Raw genomic sequence first — 17567 nt, 5'->3', positions numbered from 1 at the left:
TTTGGTCGTGGGGAGCACACGGCAGACTGTTCATAACCATTGCGGTATTCCTCTGTATATCTTTTGTCTTGTTTACCGTTATTATTGTTTATTGTTGTTCAGATTGTTTATTACACTGTTGTATTAAATTTCTTCTTATTTTAACCCGGGGTGTGTGCCCTACTTGTGTCCGAGGGTGGGGGAGGGACAACGGCAGCATGGTCTCCGGTCCTGACAGGGCTTAAACCAACACACAAGTCTTCTGAATTAAATAGTAAAAATGAATGAAAACACAGAAAGATGATGACTGAAGTAATGAGGCAGTAAAGTAACTGCCTTTGCCAGATTTGTGTTAAGATGTATTTATTCTAGCACGCTTATAGCGACATGCACACCTAAGCATTCAAAGCGTTCTTCTGAAGGATTAAACAGGGAGAACATATCTCCACAATTACTAGACCAAAAGGTGACAAGTATAGGTTTCTCCTAAATTCTCTCTAATGCTGGATGAAAGAGATGGTGAATGATTTCTTAAGTTTGTGTGCTGGAGGAAAGGACACAGAGCAGGAGTGAAGGGTAAACATGTAGGCCTCCAAGGTCACTGAAGAGTAACCTGACCAGAGGCATGTGCTACATTTTAAATGGTACAGCCAAGCACCTCCACCAGCATCCAGTTTTTTGGGGTTTGATGAAGTTTGTGAAGCTATGAAACTAAATCATTACATCACCAGACACTGCATGTAGGCACTCAGTCTACCAGTCATTTTGTTTTCAGAGTGCTCCTCATGACATAAAACCAGAGATGTATATAGCCTTCTCTTACCTGTCTCCTCTCCCACTTCCTTTTCTCCTTTTTTCTTAAGATAACATCATTTAGAGCCCAAGTTGGTAGCTGTCCTTTGCACATCTTGTAGATGCTCTTTGTGTATGTGAAAACATAACAGTAAGAAAAAAAATAACCCCAAGCTGGCATGAGCCTAGAAGTTTCTAAACCTAAAGCCACAGAAACTAAATTCTCCTCACCACGTGCCTCACCTCTCAGCTGATATCTACGTGCTCAAGGAAGTAAAGCAGCGATGGACATATGTAAAGTAAAAGGAGGAATTTACGTTCATCATCTAATGAAGGGATATCTGCATGGACTTCATTCTAGCTTCTCACTGGTAGGATATAACCACTGAAAAGGTTTGACTATCCAGACTCGTGAAAGGCTAATTTGATTACAACAAGAATAGTTAAACAGTAAGAAAGCAGAATAAACTATTTCAGTTGGAAGGGACCTGCAACAATCATCTATATCTATTCCAACTGCCTGAGCATTTCAGGGCTGACCAAAAGTTGAAGCATGTTTTAAGGGCATTGTCCAAGTGCCTCTTAAACACTGACAGACTTGGAGCATCAACAACCTCTCTGGGAAGCCTGTGACAGTGTTTGACCACCCTCTCAGTAAAGAAATGTTTCCTAATGTCCAGTCTAAACCTCCCATGGTGCAGCTTTGAACCCTTCCAATGTGCCTTATCATTGGATACCTGGGAGAAGAGATAAGCAAATTCATCTCCCCTTCCCCTCCTCAGGAAACTGTAAGACACCAATAAGGTCACCCCTCAGCCTTCTTTGCTCCAAACTAGACAAGCCCAAAGTCCTTAGCCGCTCCTCACAGGACATTCCTTACAGTCCTTTCACCAGGACTTTGTTGCCTTCCTTGGGACATACAGAAAAAAGCCCAGGCTTTCCATACCTAACACCAGAAGTCTGTAGGAGCAACATCACTTTTTCACTTATATTTGAAAGTACTTGAAGAGGGAGAAAAAAAAAAAAAAAACAAAAAACCACACCACCAAACAATCAACCACAATGAATCCCTTAAAACTACAGCTAAAACAACTCTCTGGAACTACTTTAAGACGGTTAAGGACTCATATGCATAACTACTTTGAATTGAAACCTGCTGCCAAAAGGGAAGCAGATTTAGCCCAGAAAAAACTTCCCTTTCTCTTTTGTACCATTAGTTGATTTTTCACATCATAAAAAGCAATCATTCCGCATTCCTGGGAACTGTAGGAGGAAAAAAAAAAAAAAAAAAAAAACAGTGATAGAGGAACGACTGATATTTGCAGTGCCCTTGTGATTTTGATGTTGAGAGAGTAACTGCCTATGTATGCATGTTAGGACGAAGCTGCAAAGGTCATAGACAGGGCTTCCATTTAAGGTTTCCAGGTACATCTTGTTTTCCCAGTGAAAAGTTTGTCCTGTGTTGATAGTCAGAGCCAGTCACCAGCTATCCTAAAAGCTAAGATATGAACAACAGTGCACAAGCTGTAGAGCTACTGGACACACACATTATAGTCTTCTCACAATCACTAGATGGTCACAGAATACACAACAAAAAGGAGATGCATGTTTGGGGGAAGCATCTATTGGACTGATCAGGCATGCGATTACCAATGGTTCTGCACACACAGAGGGAATCAGACACTTCCAGGACATGAGACTTACTGCACACACAGTTTTTGTATAAGTACCCTGTAAGGTCCCTGAACCATTTTTTAAAGTGTTACATATATTGTGCATCTGTGAAGCAAGCATGAGGCAATGGCACAAAAATTCTGAGAATCACCGTAAGTGTTGGCACCACTCACCACTCCTTTGCAACACAAGGTTAGAGAGCTTGAAAGGGATAACATGCAAACTTTCAGGCCTGCTAAGTCGAAAGCATCTAACCCCATCTTAACAGACAGCTATACAACTGTGCATTTATAGCGCTTCATAGTACTTGTTTTTCCATTTGCCCACCATGGACATTCAGACAACCACTGCTACTGTCAGTGGGAGTTCTGTAACTTGAGATTTTTCAACTGGGTTTCCAAAGTGAGATGAAATGGAAGACTAGGATTTGAGTGAGCTTGCATCAGAACCTGGAACAGAATAAAATTTGTTATCTGACTGCCCCAGAAATCTGGAACATCTGGAATCTGAACTCTCAGTATTTGACCCATCTTCACGTTTTCTCAAAACAGAATTAAAGAACCAAGGAAAGAAAAACATACAGGAAAGAGGGTGACTTAGTACGACAGACATCTGACAGCTCTCAAGTTTGAACTGTTCAAGAAGAACGCTCTCCTCTCACCTACAAATTATCCAGTAGCATTTGCAGAATAGGCTTTTGTGTATCAGGTGAGGAGCAACAACTTACACTATTCCAATACAACTGCATGAAACTGTCAGACCCACTGTCATGACTGCAAGTGGTGTTTATCATCTTCAAGACAAAACCCTACTAAAATTATTAGTTTAATAAAAGAAATAAAACTAAAATAATAATTCGATATAAATTTTATCTATTGTTACTACTTTTCTTTCTTTTTTCCCCCTAATTTATGGAGTCAGCATGTTCTCTTCTCTAAAACATTCTTACCCTTATCACTCCCAGTGAAAACTCCTATCCAGCTAGCTGCATACTCATGTGTGTATATTTTATGTAAAATAATGGGATGTCTTCATGTCTTCATGCCCATATTTTTATCATAAATTTTAAGAGCTGACACATTGAAATGTTTTTCTAAATCAATAGACAGTGTATTTCTGACAGCCCTTGGCTGACATATATCACCCTTTATCACATTACAATGGACAAGAACATAGCAGGACATGATTCATTACTGCTAGGCTTGGCATTCTGAAGAACAGCTCAATGAAAACTTTTGAAAGCATCACTATGTTGATGGCCTTTGCTTTCAGTGGTTATTTTTAAGGTTTTTTTCCTCCCAGTCTGAAACAAGGTAAGTACCAAGAAACCTGAGTGTCTATCAGTAAGTAGATCAGCTGTCACGAGTATCCACAGCTTAGGATGTATCTAAATTTCCCAAGGGTATGCTTGATAAGAGGAAGTCTATCAAGATGTAGGAATTATTAAAAAAGGTTCAGTTTTAAGAATTTATATCAAATGCACAACTACCATCATCACTCACCCAGAAGAATTAATGAGGTCACATGTGTGGCCTTATTTTCTGCATACATCCACTCACCCCTCTCCTTCCAGGCCAAGAGTGAATTATGATGCAGATAACCTGGACCACTGTGATCTTCTAGAAAGACAGAAAAATAACATGGGAATAAATCAAACCATCCCACAGGATATCAATGAGGCTGAAAACATGTTGATTTTGAAGAATCCTGCCAGTATGAATAAGAGAGTCACTGAAGTTGTAAAGCACTGATGGTGACTAAGGCAAACCAAAATGTCTTCCTCATCGGCTCTTTTTCTGCCCTTCAGGTAATGCATTCTCTTTTCTATTTTAGCTCATTTTAATTTAGTGTTTGTTTTAGCACAGGACAGCAACATATTGCTACATGAAAACAAGGTAAATTCTCTGCTAAACAAACATATATATGTTCATAGACTCACCTAAACAGAAGACTGAAATTTGACATGCTTCCCCTTCATGCGGTTATTGTGTCTTCTGGGAGAAATTATTGGTGTAAAAGCTAATGTAATTTGATAATCTGGATAATCTCACTTAGACATTTACTTCTACTGTGTGGATTCAAGTCTCCATCTTTGTATACTATGAAAAAAAATGAGCTGAGAACAACTTCATCAGCTATAGATGAATAGCTAAACAGATGTTGGCCAAAATCCACCACAATACTTGGTCAAAAGCCAGTAGAAGATGTGCAGGAAGCACCATAAGAACTGGACAGGTATAGAGAAACACTTCCCTGGATAACCATTTCATTCAAGAAGGTAAAAAGACTGGAAGCTTGTGGACTTTCTAAATCATAGAAGTGCTAACAATGCATTTAATTGTAGGTTTTACATCATAGATTTTCTTATATTTATGTAGTTACCTTTGAAGTTCCCACAGCATTCTGCTGATCAAACCGGCTGATGAGCACACGCTTCACTGGGTAAAAAACTGGCTGGATGCCGGGCCAAAAGAGTTGTGGTGAATGGAGTTAAATCCAGTTGGCGGCCGGTCATGAGTGGTGTCCCCCAGGGTTAAGTTTTGGGGCCACTCCTGTTTAACATCTTTATTGATGATCTAGACAAGGGGATCGAGTGCACCCTCAGTAAGTCTGCAGATGACACCAAGTTGGGTGGGAGTGTTGATGTGCTCGAGGGTAGGGAGGCTCTGCAGAGAGACCTGGACAGGCTGGAGCCATGGGCTGAGGCCAACTGGAGGAGTTTCAATAAGGCCAAATGCCGGGGGCTGCCCTTGGGCCACAACAACCCCCAGCAGCGCTACAGGCTTGGGGACGAGTGGCTGGAGAGCTGCCAGTCAGAGAAGGACCTGGGGGGGTTGATTGACAGCTGGCTGAACAGGAGCCAGCATTGTGCCCAGATGGCCAAGAAGGCCAATGGCATCCTGGCTTGTGTCAGCAATAGCGTGGCCAGCAGGGACAGGGAAGGGATCTGACCCCTGTACTCGGCACTGGTGAGGCCGCCCCTCGATTCCTGTGTTCAGTTTTGGGCCCCTCACTACAAAAAGGACATTGAGTGACTCGAGCGTGTCCAGAGAAGGGCAACGGAGCTGGTGCAGGGTCTGGAGCACAGGTCATACAAGGAGCGGCTGAGGGAACTGGGGGTGTTTAGTCTGGAGAAGAGGAGGCTGAGGGGAGACCTCATTGCCCTCTACAGCTACCTGAAAGGAGGTTGCAGAGAGCTGGGGATGAGTCTCTTTAACCAAGTAATAAGCAATAGGACAAGAGGTAATGGCCTCAAGTTGCACCAGGGAAGGTTTAAACTGGATATTAGGAAGCATTTCTTTCCAGAAGGGGTTGTTAGGGGTTGGAATGGGCTGCCCAGGGAGGTGGCGGAGTCCCCATCCCTGGAGGTGTTTAAGAGTCAGGTCGACATAGCGCTGAGGGATATGGTGTAGTTGGGAACTGTCAGGTTAATGGTTGGACTGGATGATCTTCAAGGTCTTTTCCAACCTAGATGATTCTGTGTTTGTGTGAAGCCATGTATAGATTTAGAAACAGCAATATCCTCTACAACATGTTGTGGCAAGGACTTTCTCATGGTAGCATTTATCTTAAATATGACACAGTTTTAATATGATACTCATTCTTACAAAAAGAGAGCAGGTTAACTTTCTCCACATCTCCCATGATTAGATAGACTTCTATCTGACCTTAGATAAATAGTTTAGTTCTTAAGGCAGAAGGAATCATTCTCCTACTAACCTTTCCTTTAACAAAGCCATTCCACATAGATCTGAATATCCATAAGGAGCTGAATATTCACTTATGGGGAAAACAAAAACAAAAACAAAAACACTCACCACACAAACAACGCTTGTGAGACCTTTTCACTCCTGCTTTGTTGCAGGACAGTTTCCATTCTCTCTTGGTCACACTTGATCTTCAGGTAGGAATCTGAAAAGGTATAATTAATCTTGCACAAGACATCTCTGTATGTTTCAAAGTTGATGGGTTATGCCAGCCTCAACTTCTATTGGCCTAGCAATGGCACCTCAACAGCTACAAGCATGGTGAAAGCAGTTTCTCTGGGGACAGAGCAGGGAGAATATACTATAAAATTTTGGTCCCTTCCTACCAGTAAGTTGTAGTCCATTTAGGCAAAGTGGACCTTACTTTCAGACCCTACCCAGGAAACATCTGATGGCATGTTATGGCCCAATGAAAGGAACTGAAAGAAAATACTTAGCACACTGTTAAGCTGTCCCACAAAACTGTCAACACATTAGACCTCATTTTTTCCTAAGGAATTTCCCTAATTTGTAAAGAACAAACATTCCTTGTTGTTATTTTTATGCTTATTTATATGTTCCTGGGATAGTCTGTGAACAGGTACAATAATTCCATTTGTTTCAGATCATATTTCCAAGTACAAATTTGATACATGTTTTCAAAGCCATTTTGGCCCATTGATGTCCAAATATATTTCATAAGTGTGAAATCTCACACCTGCAGAATGTAATTGCCTATTTCCTGAATTGCTGACAGATATTCAACTGTACTGAGAATGTGTACATGTGAATCAAGTCTGCCAGGACCCAAAATCTGCTATTTCAGTAAGTTCTGTTAACTGATTCAAAACACACTGGAAATTTCATTCTTTCTGAATTGTTTCAAGATAAATCATTGCTGTAAGAAATCACTCATGGACTTAAAGCTGCCTCCCAGAGGAAGGCAGAAGCCAGTAGCCCAATTCAGCAAGACTGGTCATCCAGATTTCTACTTTTAACTCTGCTCTAAGAGGACTCCATGGATATATAAAGGGCAGATAGAAAGGATAAGGCTAGACAGAAATCAGTTTCCATCCTGCATGGAATCTTGGCATCTTTTAATGCCAGCTAAACAAACCTCCAACTGTGAATGTCCCCCTAGAATCAAAACTTTTTGTACAGATGCAGAATGTGTTTCAATGAAGTGAGGACAAGAGTGTATACATAAATGAGACCTGAGGTCTGCTTCACACATTCATGCTCCGTATGACATATTTTCCTACTCTTCACATTGAAGCAGAAAGCCTGGTACCACTGTTTGGACCATCACAGAGGGGGAGAATCTTATCAATGCATATCAATGCCTGATGGGAGGGAATGAAGAAGACTGACCCAGAATCTTGTCTGTGATGTCCACTGACAGAACAAGAGGCAATGGGCACAGACTAAAACATATAAAGTTCCATCTGAGAAGAAAACACTTTCTGTACCATGCAAGTGGTCAAGGACTTGAATAGGTTGCCCGTACAGATTGAGAGGCCTCCACCTGCAGATGTATGCTAAAGTCAGTTGGGTACCATCCTGGGCAACCCATAGTAACTGACTCTACTTCAACAATGGGGTTGTACTAGACTATCCCTTCCAAACTCAACCATTCTGTGATTCTGTAATGAAAAGACAGGAAAATATAGATGCTCTGGTCTTTTGCTCAGTTATGTAGAAGTCAGATCTGACCTCAGTGCCCATCCCTGGTGATAGAGGTTGGCACCAGTTAAGCTGCACTGGTGGCATCTAGCTATGTTCAGTGAGGTTCACTGCCCACTTTGAGCCAACCAAAAATCTCAGTGGTGGGATAGACTCAGCACTCAGTTTAATCTGATAACCCTTGCTGCAAAGCAGGGCCATTCTAAGCAGGACTCAGTGCCACATCAGCATGACTACACAGCCTTGAGTCAGCAGAGTCTGGTTACAGCTCACCTACATCTGTATAAAAGATCATGGAAATATTCCTGTAAAGGAAACTAGCCAGGAAAAACTCTTTTTTCCCTTGCCTTTTCTGTTTTCTGTGCAGTAGAAGAGGTTGTTTGGGGGTTTTATTGTTTGTGTTTAGGGTTATTATATCTGCCAGTAGAGGCAAGAAGCTCTGCTGCATTCCTCTGGGAGTTTCACTGAGAAGGTGCTCCTCGTTCAAGATTTCTCAATTCAAAGACTATCTTGCCTAGCTAGCTGTAGCCTCCTCAGTGTCTTCTGCTACTGCAGAGCTTTACTGCACTTTATCTGTCCTTCTGTAGTCTGCTGAAAAGAATCAGCAATACAGTCAATGGCTTAAAATAAGAATGAGCTAGAGATAATTTACATCATGTTTCAATCTTCGCCAGAGATACATGAAATGAAAAAAAGCATCTTGCAATACCATATAATTTCTTACTATCCCAAACAGAAATTTAGGTTTCATTTTCTTAGAAAATGTAGTCCTTTCAGAAAGAAATGAATATATTTTAAATAAATAGATTATTCTATTGATCTCTTTTTGATACAATCAGTTAAAACAGACAGCTTTAATTATTTAGGTACATTATTGTTCTTCTGCACTTAAGGTTTCATTCTCTGTCACTCAAGAATTAGTATCCAAACAGGTTTTGACCAAAAATAAAGTGATCCCTTACCCTTCTCTTTCTCCAATGCCCTACTACTCACAGCAGCAGCTGGTAAGGTGGTGGCCGCAGATAGAATTGTTATACCCTGGCAGGTCGGTCAGGTTGTTCTCTTTCAAAATGTATATCAAATGTAGTCCCCACTCAAAGAAAATCAGAGCTGTAAACATTTTAGGTCCATGTGCAGTTTCTCTATTCTGCTTGTAAAGTTTCTCCACACAAATATTTTTACAAGGAAATGTAAAATAAAATTTGCATGCAAGTATCTATCAGAAGAAAGTAAAAATCAGCAGCATCTACGCAAATAAAGAATGCCATCATTCTCCTTTCTGGGTGACTTCAGTCCCTTGAAATGCTTTTCAGCTGATCCCTTAAAATTTCCCTTACATCTTGCTACTACCCAGGAAATGAGTCTCCTTGACTGCTGTTTGCTGTTTACATTTGTTTGCATCACATTTATTATTGCATGTATTAATTGCACACTCTAAGGATGCTGATGCAGAAAAAGCTTTTCTTCCCTCTCAAGATATAATTTGGCAACTAGAGAGAGGTAACCTTCCTCTGAAACACTGGAAAGTGGCCAAGGTTAGAAATATGACAGAAGTGAGGTACACTAATCCTGCCAGCGGCACTGAACCCTGTTAAGCATTAAACTAATCATAAGCTTTAGAATCAAGAATGGGAGAGTTTGAGACAACTAAAGAGCCATTGAGCTCCAGATAGAGGCAGCAGGCTTGATTAGCAGCTGAGCAGAAAGATACACAAGGGACCAAGAGGACTAGGTAACTTTTGAACATCTAGCAAAAGATCAGAGAAGGTAGGAAAGCTTTCAAGCAGAATAATGATAAGGCAAAGACAGCTCAGCCTACTTGCCAGCAAGGCCAGCTCCCTCAACCATGTTAACTATAAGCTCTCAACTCTGACATTGTAAGTTCAGTTTTGCTTCTTTCTGGAATGCTGTTTTACCACAAATTATCTCTGGATTTGAAGGATAAAAAACCATTCCTCCTAGATGCCCTACAACTGACTGAAAGTGAAGATATTTTCTGAGCGCCTGTGCAACTACAGACAGAATTGGCCTAGTAGCACCTAGTACAGGAGCTGAGCATGCAAGTTCCTATGTACACTAACATGCATAAACATATTGTCTTGAAATGCTTGGTTGTTTCATATGAAGACCCTATTTACAGTATATATGGCATTTTAGTAGGGGAGAGACAGGTACCGGGTGATTTACCTTCTAGGATCAAGATCATACCATAAGCTCAGCTTTCATGTAAAAAACAGCATTCTGGACAGGGATTCCTTATTTTGTACAATGTCATGTCTCAGTCAATCTAAAAAATGTTAAGCAGGTTCCCTCCTGATTTTCCATATGTTGGAGAGCCAGCACTGTGTCTTACAACATACACTGTTCTAAAACTTCATGCCACAAGTGACCTATGCATGCAATTTTAAACAGTCATCTACTAAAACCTTTATATCATATGTCATCACCATGACAATCTTCCCTCTAGTGAAAGTGCTTTTTGTATTTGGGTGCACAGATGCTTAAATATACCCATAGAGATAGGTTCTCGGAATGTTTGTATGCTTTTTATTCTGTATGCTTCTTCTTGGACGGCTGAGTCAAGCATGATTGATTATAGAGTTGCTGTGCAAATACAAAGTCATTCAATGATAGTCTGACACAGCGTATTTGCTTAAAAAAATACTCTGTGAGCTGGCATTTTGGCCATTACTGCTTCAAATAAATCAACTAAAACATTTTCTGTTGCTTTTCTCAATATTTTGTTAAAACTTCCATGTACCATCTTAAACATCATCTTGATTAAATGCTGTACTTGATGTCTGAAATTGAGCAGCAGCTGAGAAAAAGTAGCACAGAAGAGTGCTATGTATATCACAGTCAAACTCTTTAATGTTTTTTCCTCCTGGTTAGGTATAAGACCAGTGTAACTACATCCTTCTTTGTATGCTTAGCCAATAGAAGGAACGCATGAGAAACCCTGACCATGACAGCTGTTAGCACTATTAAAAAAATCCCTGTGTATTATGCTACCAAGATAATGGCTTAAGGAAGCAAACTGAACTGCCAGCTAGAAATTATACCAGTATCTGATGAGACTTTTAGTGATTATCTGTCTGTATTCCTTTTGGCTGTTTCCAAGAAGATGGAAGTGCTCTTCCATTTGCATAGATGTTCTTTTCCATTATGTTTCAGACAAATAGCTACTAAAAATAAGTTTCTCATTTACTGCTTTTGGCATCAGGTCCTCAGATGTGAAGCAGCTCTTTAGCAAGGTTGATTCTGACAAGAACTATTCAAAATATTTTTATCTGAAACACAATGTACCATATGTAATCCACAGTGGTATGCTAACAGGCACCTCCATTATTGTCATTTACATAAGCTACAGTTTGTCTGATTTGAGAGAATTATAGAAGAAAAAATATCACACAAAGTAGCAATAGCACAAGTTAGAAAGATAGAGGAATAATAGAAGAACCTTACTCCAAAGTCCCTCTTTTTATAGTAGCTTACTCCCTTGCCATTACTCGTTCTGAATTTTGGTGAGTTTCCTAAAAGTATAGATTTTAAAATCACTGTTCCTCAACAGTATGGGTCATGTTTATGAAATCATGGCAATCTTCAAAACACTTGAAATACTAGCCAGTAAAGAACTGAAGACTACCACTTAAGTGTCTAAACATTCACTTTTCACAAAACAGCCATTGATTTGTTGGGCTAGACAAAGAGCACATCACTACAGTGAAACTATTAAATAAGAATTTGAGGTAAGAAAATTTAATTCAAATATTGAGAATACCCTTATTACAAAAAAATAATATCTACCGTAGACAAAGGCAGCTAGTCTCCTCTCAATTACTGAAGGACAGCCACATTTATGTTACTTTAATTTGCATCCATATAACAGAGAGCATAACATAGACTGCTCTTTGCAAATCAGCCTGGGGTAAGGAAATATGTGGATGCAGAGTATGTGCACCCAATGAAAACTAGATGAGAAACCCTAAACTGTGGACATAGCCTAAGGGGCAGGTGCACAGAGCTTATCTTTTGAAGTGGGAGAGAAAGGAGAACCTTGAATTAAGTGTATGAGCACTAGAGCTGTGACATCCAGACCATTTAGGAGTCACCCATGAAGGCTATTCATCCTGTAGCACCACATGAACAACCTGAGACAGATCATGAGATGTAGTCATATGATTTAGAGCAACACAAACCCCTTTTTGCCATGGAACGGGACAGACATTACTGACTCCATGAACAGAAAATGTGTCTTATCCTGCCTGTCAAGTGCAACTGTCCAAAGCCTAGAGGCAATCAAGGAAAGTATGGCCAACTCCGATGTAGCAGACTCCCAACCCATCAAGCGCCTGCTGGAGACTTGCTCTATTGAAGCAGAGTAGAGCACATCCTGTCCTTGAATCAAAACTGTTTCTCCCCGTGAAACACTGTAATGTGCCATTTCAACAGTTTTGTCATGGCTTTGTCTGAGCTAAGAGAGTGTGTTATACTCTGTCAAAGTGTGATAGGTCACAATGGTCAGTTCATTATCTGAGGTAGTGGCACTGGATTTCATGGCCAGCTAAAAGCAGCTCAGGAATCTTCTTCATAGTCTATGGAGTCATATTTGCTTCTCACAAGAATCAAAGCTTTGAAACAGCCACTGATGCACCTCATTATTGTTAATATTAGCTACTCATGCTGCTTTATTTTGTGTTTTCCTTTACATACCATCAGCAAGTCTGTCTGTCTTTCACTGAGCTCCAGATGTTGTTGTACACCCAGCCACTGCTTTTCCCCAGGACCTCAATGATCTTGGCAGAGAAGAGGCTGGAATAGAAGACAAAGCAGTCATGGGACACCTATAAATTCTTTGAATTTGAACCTGAAGTAACTATTCATTTCAAGTAATGATAGAGCAGATTACAGATTACAACATAACTAGGTATATAATGGTGATTTTTTTTTTAATTGACTAGACATTTTTAAGATTCAAAAATATCTGTTCCCACACGTTGCAAGAATTAATGAGTTATTAACACTGAAAACCAGCAGAAGTTAATGAGTATGTTCTGGTTTAAAATGTTACATTTTCACAGAAAAATCCAGCTAAAATGCTCATACAGACATTGCATGTTTTTAAGTTTTTGAATAAAGAATTAAAAGCTCAAATGAAAATTAAAAACTTCAAGACAGGGAAAAAAAAAATCTAAATGTTTCAATTAAAAGTAACAAAATCAAGATTTTTTTATTATTATTATTCCCCCCCAAATAAGCATTTTGGAGAGGTAACGCATGCTTATAAAGCGATCCTGCATTATCAATTTTTTTTGTGGTGAAAAAGACTGTCAATGAAAACACTCACTCACCTCAAAATATTATAAATTGAAACTATGTTTCATGCAAATGTACTGGCCTCACTAAAAAAAGTGTTATTTAGGGTGAATATATTAGAATCAGAAAGGCTCTAGGAATATGGACTTTGCAATGATGTCATTCTTTTTGTGGCATCTCATCTCCCAGGAAAAAAAAAACCACTCACAGGAATCTAACAGTTGTCAGCATGGTTATCCCCTCCCCACACCAAGTCAAATGTTTTCCTTTCTTGAAAAGGATCCAGGAAATTACTAACCACTGAAGTAATGAACAGTAACAAAGATGCATAAGCAAATTCTGTAATTTGAGTCGAGATTAATGACATCTTTTAGAATGAAGTTTACTAAATACTTACAAAAGATGTCTTGGGACAGTTTTGAGGTTACTGAGGTAAAGAATGTAATTCAGCACTGCACAGATATGGCTCCTGATTTGATTGCCAGGATGCCCAAGTGCCAGGCTTCATATGGTTTAATAGCCTTCACTGACAGCAGCTTAGTCACCGAGCTGCTTGTGGCAACAATGAGTTTTCTAAGCGCCTCTAGCAGAGAATTCAGCTCCACGCATTCAGTGTGTCAAATAAGAATATCCATTGTGATGAAAGAACACTCGCAGCAATTGAAGGAAAAAGTTCTTTGCCTTTTATGCCCCCAACTGCCTAACCAGGGATCATTCCTCCCTGCATGAACAATTACTGGCCATCTGACAAAGCCTCCAAGATGTACTCAGCCAAAGAAACCATCTTTATATTCTCACAGACTGGAAGGTGGGAATGTGAGGGGCAGCCATGTCAGCTGAACTTAAACTGGCAGTTTAGCTAGAGAAACAGAATCACCAATCAACTAGCAGTACTACAAGAAAAACCAGCACTTGCCATGCATCCTAACTACCCCGTTGCTATTCAAAAAACACAGAAAACAAATGCATGATTGATAACTGCCCCAATATCTTGAATGGATTAAGCAATAAACAAGTGCCTATTGAATCTGACACCTGAAAAAGCCATGTGACACAAACATCTACATCAGCTTCAAATACATAAGTGATTGCAGATCATGTTCTGGCTATACTTATTTGGGCAGATAGTAGAGATTTCATTCTGCTATTAGGGATCACATTCTGCCCACACTTATTTGTACAGAGGTTACAGAAGCTCTTGCTACTCTAATGATCTCTTTAACAAGCAGTACAACATCATTCCTTCAACAAGGACAATTGGATAAATGCTTCCTACTTTCTCTCTGGGATTAGGAGGAATACACACTTCCCCCGCCTTACTGTTGTTTTTCTGTTTTGTGTTTTAATACGAGACATTTCTAGCCCGCATCTACTAGCCCTAAAGGCCTAGTAATCAGATCTTGAGGGCAGGCAAGTAGAATTCACAGTAACAGAAGAAGCAATGGTCTGATGTTCTTTGCTCAGCTACAGTCTCTGAAGACTTGGCTTTGACTCTCCCTGGGCTCACATGAAAGACAGATTCTTACTGCCTTCTTCATGTCTTGACTTAGCAACAAGGCAATATACAAACCACAGAAATCACACTTCCTGCTGGTGTCATGCAACCAATCCATTTTCCTCTCACTGAGAAGACAGATAAGAGTACAGCATCTGTCTATTGGTAAGCACTTGGGTGACCACAGACAAGCCAACTCCATGGGCTGTTCAAGTGGTGGCAAATAGCCACAGCTTGAAATGTATTAATACCTGATAGTTCCAATTTGGAACAAGGCCACCAATGCAAACAGAAAGCGTCACAGCATCTTTCAGATTTGACCAGCGATTATTTGATACATTTCAGTCACTTAAAGGCAAGATGTCCTGTTAGCACTGTATAACAAGGTGCCAGTATCATGGAAGTACTCACTATTTAATCAGCTGTAAGTAATTTGGAGTTTTCCAGAGAAAACTAGCCCTCAATTCAAAACAACCTTACAGACTGCACTCAAGGGAGATGTCCAGTTCAAATGTTGTACTCTACCTCTCATAATGTAGCATAGGAGACTGCAGAAGGATATAAATTTAGGAATTGTATTTCTTTTCCCTCTATTTAAAAAATATTTTACAGTTTTGATTTTATGCTAATGAAAATGTCATTTTGGAACTTTTACTGTTGAGTCTGGGCAAATGTAATGGGCTGAAACAAAGTATCATGGAAAAACTATGCAAATCACCATGTACAGTAAATCAAGCTAATAGGCAGACTTCAGCTTTCCTCCACAAAGGTCAAACATAGCCTGCAGTCAGGAGGAAAAAAGGGACACTAGTACTCAGCAAGGAAATTTAGTGGAATCCAGTCACAGAACATAAATACAGAAATACTTAATATTGGTGGTAGATTTGCCTTTGTAGATGGCATGAATAAGAATCTTACAGAAAATTTCATTTTACAGTATTTCATGTACCTAGTCTGTCCACTTCTAGTCTCTCCACTTTGGCATGCTAACCAAAGTAAGAGTTTAAAGAAGGGAAAAAGAGAATCATACAAAACAGTTTGACACAAAATGTGTATTGAAAAAGAGACCAAAAGGAAATTCAATCAAGATCTGTCAGTACCTAAAACATCAAGTGATTTCTGATAATAGATGGCCCCTTACCACGGGCAAGAATCATAGAGCAAAACACCATATCTGGAAGCTGAAGCTAGGCTGCTTCAGACTAGAAATAAGTTTTCCCTGAAGAGGACAAAAAAATATAGCATGCACTCTGAATTACTGAAACTCTATTAAAAAAAACACACCTTGCAAAGAAGACATGATAGATCTGATTTAGACACCAAAGACTTTATTTATTAGATTACCAAATGAAATTCAAGACAGGTATCTACAGTTGGCAATACTAAATTAATAGTTCTCTTATAGTTCTAGAATTAGACTCCTTGTTATTGTCAATATTTCACAACAGTTAACATAAACATCACTGTTGAAGCACATCAGGGGAACACTTTTCTCAAGAGTGCGATGCTTTATCCATTTGCCTAGGCTAAAGCTTTAGCCTGTTTTTCCTTTGCCTTCAGCACTACAAATCCCCATCCAAAGTTAGCTTTTTCTATAGCTGGCACAGCAGAAATCCCTAGTATCCTGTTCCTTCAGCTCCATCAGGTAATCATTCATATACAGACTTCCACAGAGTATCAACACAAGACTAATACTGGCTACCTGGAATCAATTGCTCAAGACCCCTCCATTTTGCCTTGGGCAGCATTCCTTTTTCTTACTTTACAGAAAAAAAAAAAAGGCTTTTGTTTAGGTCAGCCTTCTTTCCTCCTTTAGGCTTGTGTTGTGGTTTAAACCCATCAGGCAGCCAAACACCATGTGTCTGCTTGCTCAAACACATCTCAGGGAATGGGGAGGGAATTGGAGGGGTAAAGGTAAGGAAACTCATAGGTTGAGATTAAAACTATTAAATAGTTGAAATGAAATAAAATTAAAATAAGAATGACTATAGTAATAATAGAATATACAAGTGATGCACAGTGCAATTGCTCACCACTCCCTGACAGATGCCCAGCTCATTCCTGGCTAGCAAGCCCAGAGAAGCAAGAATACTGAAACTGCAATACTGGAAGTGAGTGAGCTTCCTGCTCAACCCTCATCTGCATACTGAGAATGACATTAGATGATACGGAATATTCCAGTGGCCAATTTGTGTCCATTGTTTTAGCTATGCTCCCTCACAGCCTCTTGTGTACCTGTGCACAAGCACAACGTGAGAAGTTGAGAAGTCCTTGATTTCTTAACAACTAAAAAGAGCAGTACATTATCAACGCTCTTCTCATACCAAATCCCATACTGAATCCAAAACACAGCACTATTCTTGCTACTAAGAAAAATTATCTCTATACCAGACAAAACCAGGACAGCTTGGCTGCCCAGCAGCTGCCTTCAAAAAGGCAGGAATCTTTCACATGCTCACTGTTCCAAACTTCCCTAACTCAATGCCTACTTAAAAAATAAATTTAAAAAAGAAAGAGAGAGAGACCTCTTTGGAGTAGATTGCAATCCACGTGGACTGAGTGTGTAGGTTCAGCTTTTTTTAGGACTTGGCTATCTGCCCATGTGCATTCATAGCTGTGTAGCTTATAGACCTATGTCACTGAAGTATGTAGGTTAAAATAATTATGTAAACCTCTCCCATTATTTTAAAATCCTATAATATACAGGCCTCATCTACTGAGACCACAAAGAAGTTAAGTTATTGAGTGCAGTTAGCAAAACATAGTGGATTTTAGAAATTTATACCAACAATTTCAGTCATTTAGAGCGACTAAATGGTAGAAATACTGTATAACATTATTTCAAAAGAATCGTAATAATATGGATGTCACTAGTTAATATG

The sequence above is a fragment of the Athene noctua genome, chromosome 1 (assembly GCF_965140245.1).
Source record: "Athene noctua chromosome 1, bAthNoc1.hap1.1, whole genome shotgun sequence".
Lineage (NCBI taxonomy): Eukaryota > Metazoa > Chordata > Aves > Strigiformes > Strigidae > Athene > Athene noctua.
The sequence above is the reverse complement of the archived record's forward strand: the minus strand, read 5'-3'. Positions refer to the sequence as shown.